The sequence below is a fragment of the Sphaeramia orbicularis genome, unplaced genomic scaffold (genome assembly GCF_902148855.1).
Source record: "Sphaeramia orbicularis unplaced genomic scaffold, fSphaOr1.1, whole genome shotgun sequence".
Taxonomy (NCBI): domain Eukaryota; kingdom Metazoa; phylum Chordata; class Actinopteri; order Kurtiformes; family Apogonidae; genus Sphaeramia; species Sphaeramia orbicularis.
The window spans coordinates 62001-67593 of NW_021941629.1; positions in this window are offsets into that span (position 1 = coordinate 62001).

The following is a 5593-nucleotide window of genomic DNA, read 5'->3' on the forward strand; positions in this document are numbered from 1 at the left end:
ATGGAGCTGACACTGTTCAGACTGGTGACACCAGTTTGTTCAGACTGGTGACACCAGTTTGTTCAGCTGAGGCGCTGAACTTTCCAATTCCAGATCTGTTAGAAAACTCCAGAATTCCCTGTTTTCCTGTTCCCTGTTCGTCCTCGTTCAAATCCAGGACTGGAGGCTCAGACCTCAGTCTGCCTGAATCAACCATATGAAACTGAACAAGAAATAATTAAATTATGGAACTGAAACAAGTAAACATGTAACTTCAGTCCAGTGTACCAGTTAGTCCAGTGCTTGTGTTTTCTTCCAGGTCAGTAAATGAACAGTTCATTTGGTTTCTGTGATTTCCCAGCAGAATGTGTGACGGTATTAAACTGAACTGTGTCAGTGAAGGAGCAGATCTGAAAACAGCTGTCAATCAAACCGCATTCAGCCTTCGGACCCGTCCTCCGATCGGTGCACAGAAGCTCGGCGTCCGGCCCGGCTGAGCTCCGCCCACAGCTCCGTTCGCCCCCCGGAGACACTGAGCGTCTGGGGGCGGGACAACAGGTGTCATGTGTCCAGTGCTGGTCCAGTTTGTAGTGGTTTTTCCAGCAGTTCCACTCAGTCCCATTGAAGTGCATGGACGCTGAGCGTCTACGGACAAATGCACTGAGCAGAGATGGAATGAACAAACACAGACACGGGAATGGAGGAGAAGTGAACAACATCCAGTCCACTGATCTGGGATCAAACTGATTCTGAACCAATTGGTCTGAGAGATGAACGTGTTCCAACACATTTGGAGTCAATGAAATGAAAACAACTGAACAGATTTGAGCATTTAATGGGAGTCATTTTAGGAGAAGAGGAGCTTCCACTGCAGTCTGACACTAAACACCTGTGGGGGTTCCACAGGTCCAGGACCTGGACCTGCCACGAAAGGACCTGGTGGAACCCGGTCCTGGTACACAGACCTGTCCAGCAGGACTGGGTTAGGGTTCAGACGGTCAAGCAGGACTGGGTTAGGGTCCAGCTGGACTGGGTTATGGTTCAGACCTGTCCAGCAGGACTGGGTTAGGGTCCAGCAGGACTGGGTTAGGGTTCAGACCGGTCCAGCAGGACTGGGTTGGGGTCCAGCAGGACTGGGTTAGGGTTCAGACCGGTCCAGCAGGACTGGGTTGGGGTCCAGCAGGACTGGGTTAGGGTTCAGACCGGTCCAGCAGGACTGGGTTAGGGTCCAGCAGGACTGGGTTAGGGTTCAGACCGGTCCAGCAGGACTGGGTTGGGATTCAGACCTGTCCAGCAGGACTGGGTTAGGGTTCAGACCGGTCCAGCAGGACTGGGTTAGGGTTCAGACCGGTCCAGCAGGACTGGGTTGGGGTCCAGCAGGACTGGGTTATGGTTCAGACCGGTCCAGCAGGACTGGGTTAGGGTCCAGCAGGACTGGGTTAGGGTTCAGACCGGTCCAGCAGGACTGGGTTGGGATTCAGATCTGTCCAGCAGGACTGGGTTAGGGTTCAGACCTGTCCAGCAGGACTGGGTTAGGGTCCAGCAGGACTGGGTTAGGGTTCAGACCGGTCCAGCAGGACTGGGTTAGGGTCCAGCAGGACTGGGTTGTGGTTCAGACCTGTCCATCAGGACTGGGTTAGGGTTCAGACCGGTCCGCAGGACTGGGTTAGGGTTCAGACCGGTCCAGCAGGACTGGGTTAGGGTCCAGCAGGACTGGGTTGAGGTTCAGACCTGTCCAGCAGGACTGGGTTGGGATTCAGACCTGTCCAGCAGGACTGGGTTGGGGTTCAGACCGGTCCAGCAGGACTGGGTTAGGGTTCAGACCTGTCCAGCAGGACTGGGTTAGGGTTCAGACCGGTCCAGCAGGACTGGGTTGGGGTCCCGCAGGACTGGGTTAGGGTTCAGACCGGTCCAGCAGGACTGGGTTAGGGTCCAGCAGGACTGGGTTGGGGTTCAGACCGGTCCAGCAGGACTGGGTTAGGGTCCAGCAGGACTGGGTTAGGGTTCAGACCTGTCCAGCAGGACTGGGTTAGGGTTCAGCAGGACTGGGTTGGGGTTCAGACCTGTCCAGCAGGACTGGGTTGGGATTCAGACCTGTCCAGCAGGACTGGGTTAGGGTTCAGACCTGTCCAGCAGGACTGGGTTGGGATTCAGACCTATCCAGCAGGACTGGGTTGGGGTTCAGACCGGTCCAGCAGGACTGGGTTGGGGTCCAGCAGGACTGGGTTAGGGTTCAGACTGGTCCAGCAGGACTGGGTTAGGGTCCAGCAGGACTGGGTTGGGGTTCAGACCGGTCCAGCATGACTGGGTTAGGGTCCAGCAGGACTGGGTTGGGGTTCAGACCGGTCCAGCAGGACTGGGTTAGGGTTCAGACCGGTCCAGCAGGACTGGGTTGGGGTTCAGACCGGTCCAGCAGGACTGGGTTAGGGTTCAGACCGGTCCAGCAGGACTGGGTTAGGGTCCAGCAGGACTGGGTTGGGGTTCAGACCGGTCCACCAGGACTGGGTTAGGGTCCAGCAGGACTGGGTTGGGGTTCAGACCGGTCCAGCAGGACTGGGTTAGGGTCCAGCAGGACTGGGTTGGGGTTCAGACCTGTCCATCAGGACTGGGTTAGGGTTCAGACCGGTCCAGCAGGACTGGGTTAGGGTTCAGACCGGTCCAGCAGGACTGGGTTAGGGTCCAGCAGGACTGGGTTGAGGTTCAGACCTGTCCAGCAGGACTGGGTTGGGATTCAGACCTGTCCAGCAGGACTGGGTTGGGGTTCAGACCGGTCCAGCAGGACTGGGTTAGGGTTCAGCAGGACTGGGTTAGGGTTCAGACCTGTCCAGCAGGACTGGGTTAGGGTTCAGACCGGTCCAGCAGGACTGGGTTGGGGTCCAGCAGGACTGGGTTAGGGTTCAGACCGGTCCAGCAGGACTGGGTTAGGGTCCAGCAGGACTGGGTTGGGATTCAGACCTGTCCAGCAGGACTGGGTTGGGGTTCAGACCGGTCCAGCAGGACTGGGTTAGGGTTCAGCAGGACTTGGTTAGGGTTCAGACCTGTCCAGCAGGACTGGGTTAGGGTTCAGACCGGTCCAGCAGGACTGGGTTGGGGTCCAGCAGGACTGGGTTAGGGTTCAGACCGGTCCAGCAGGACTGGGTTAGGGTCCAGCAGGACTGGGTTGGGGTTCAGACCGGTCCAGCAGGGCTGGGTTAGGGGCCAGCAGGACTGGGTTAGGGTTCAGACCTGTCCAGCAGGACTGGGTTAGGGTTCAGCAGGACTGGGTTGGGGTTCAGACCTGTCCAGCAGGACTGGGTTGGATTCAGACCTGTCCAGCAGGACTGGGTTAGGGTTCAGACCTGTCCAGCAGGACTGGGTTGGGATTCAGACCTATCCAGCAGGACTGGTTGGGGTCCAGCAGGACTGGGTTAGGGTTCAGACTGGTCCAGCAGGACTGGGTTAGGGTCCAGCAGGACTGGGTTGGGGTTCAGACCGGTCCAGCATGACTGGGTTAGGGTCCAGCAGGACTGGGTTGGGGTTCAGACCGGTCCAGCAGGACTGGGTTAGGGTTCAGACCGGTCCAGCAGGACTGGGTTAGGGTCCAGCAGGACTGGGTTGGGGTTCAGACCGGTCCAGCAGGACTGGGTTAGGGTTCAGACCGGTCCAGCAGGACTGGGTTGGGGTTCAGGACCGGTCCAGCAGGACTGGGTTAGGGTTCAGACCGGTCCAGCAGGAATGGGTTAGGGTCCAGCAGGACTGGGTTGGGGTTCAGACCGGTCCAGCAGGACTGGGTTAGGGTTCAGACCGGTCCAGCAGGACTGGGTTGGGGTTCAGGACCGGTCCAGCAGGACTGGGTTAGGGTTCAGACCGGTCCAGCAGGACTGGGTTAGGGTCCAGCAGGACTGGGTTGGGGTTCAGACCGGTCCAACCAGGCTGGGTTAGGGTCCAGCAGGACTGGGTTGGGGTTCAGACCGGTACAGCAGGACTGGGTTAGGGTCAGCAGGACTGGGTTGGGGTTCAGACCGGTCCAGCAGGACTGGGTTAGGGTCCAGCAGGACTGGGTTGGGGTTCAGACCGGTCCAGCAGGACTGGGTTAGGGTCCAGCAGGACTGGGTTGGGGTTCAGACCGGTCCAGCAGCTGTTTCAGTCAGTGCTTCACCGTCTGTTCTGTCCTCAGTTTGGAGCTAAATGAAAAGGTGGAAGAGTTTGAAACGCCTCCTCACACCTGCAGAGGAGGAGAAAGAATGTACAGAGGAAAGAAGAGTGGGATTAAAGAAAAGAAGGAGAAGAAGGAGAAGAAGGAAGGGACATGGAGACACACACACTACTGGTCCAAAGTTTTAGACCAGAGCACAGGTCCCCACATAGACCTCCAGACAGACGCAGTGGACCGTTAGCTGGTCTGTAATTAGTGTGTATTTTATAAAACTGTGGACGCCACCGGCGACCAGGCCAACGCACACACATGATTATACACTGAGTTCCTAGGACTCCACCTTCTTCCAGGACTCCACCTCACTTCCGGACTCCACCTCCTTCCAGACTCCACTCCCCTCCAGGACTCCACTCCCCTCCATGACTCCACTCCCTTTCCAGGACTCCACCCCCCTTCAGGACTCCACCTCCCATCTGTGAGCGACACCACATCTGGAGGACTGGACCGACTCCGACTGTGGACCAGAAAATCCAGAACCAGAGTCCAAACCCTGTGGACCCCACATGGACAGACTTAAGGGTTAAGGCTTAAGGGTTAGGGTTAGGGTCAGGGTCAGGACCAGGGTTAGAGTCAGGGTCTGGACCAGGGTTAGGGTCAGGGTCAGGACCAGGGTTAGGGTCATGGTCTGGACCAGAGTTAGGGTCAGGGTCTGGACCAGGGTTAGGGTCAGGGTCTGAACCAGGGTTAGGGTAAGGGTCTGGACCAGGGTTAGGGTCAGGGTCAGGACCAGGGTTAGGGTCATGGTCTGGACCAGGGTTAGGGTCAGGGTCAGGACCAGGGTTAGGGTCATGGTCTGGACCAGGGTTAGGGTCAGGGTCAGGACCAGGGTTAGGGTCAGGGTCTGGACCAGGGTTAGGGTCAGGGTCTGGACCAGGGTTAGGGTCAGGGTCTGGACCAGGGTTGTCTGGACTTGTCAGACCACGTGACCTGACTCTTATTCTGCACTAAGTGTCTCCTGGGAGGATGTGACCTCAGGTGACCTTAGGTGACCTTCAGATGACCTCAGGTGACCTTAGGTGACCTTCAGATGACCTCAGGTGACCTTCAGGTGACCTCAGATGACCTTAGGTGACCTCAGGTGACCTCAGATGACCTTCAGGTGACCTTAGGCGACCTTCAGGTGACCTCAGATGACCTTCGAGTGACCTCAGGTAAATCCAATCTATAGTTTATATTTTCCAGGGAATGTTGAGTCTGAATACAAAAATGGATCCTGTGTGTGTGTGTGTGTGTGTGTGTGTGTGTGTGTGTGTGAAACATCTGGTTTCTCCTCGTACCAGGAAGAGGAGGCGCAGTCAGTGACACCTGCAAAAAACACTGATGATGAATTCCTTCACTGAGTTCAGTTCCATGATGTTTTTAAATCCCATTTATTTTTTCAGAATAAATTGAATACAGAACTAAAGTCTTTTTCTTTTC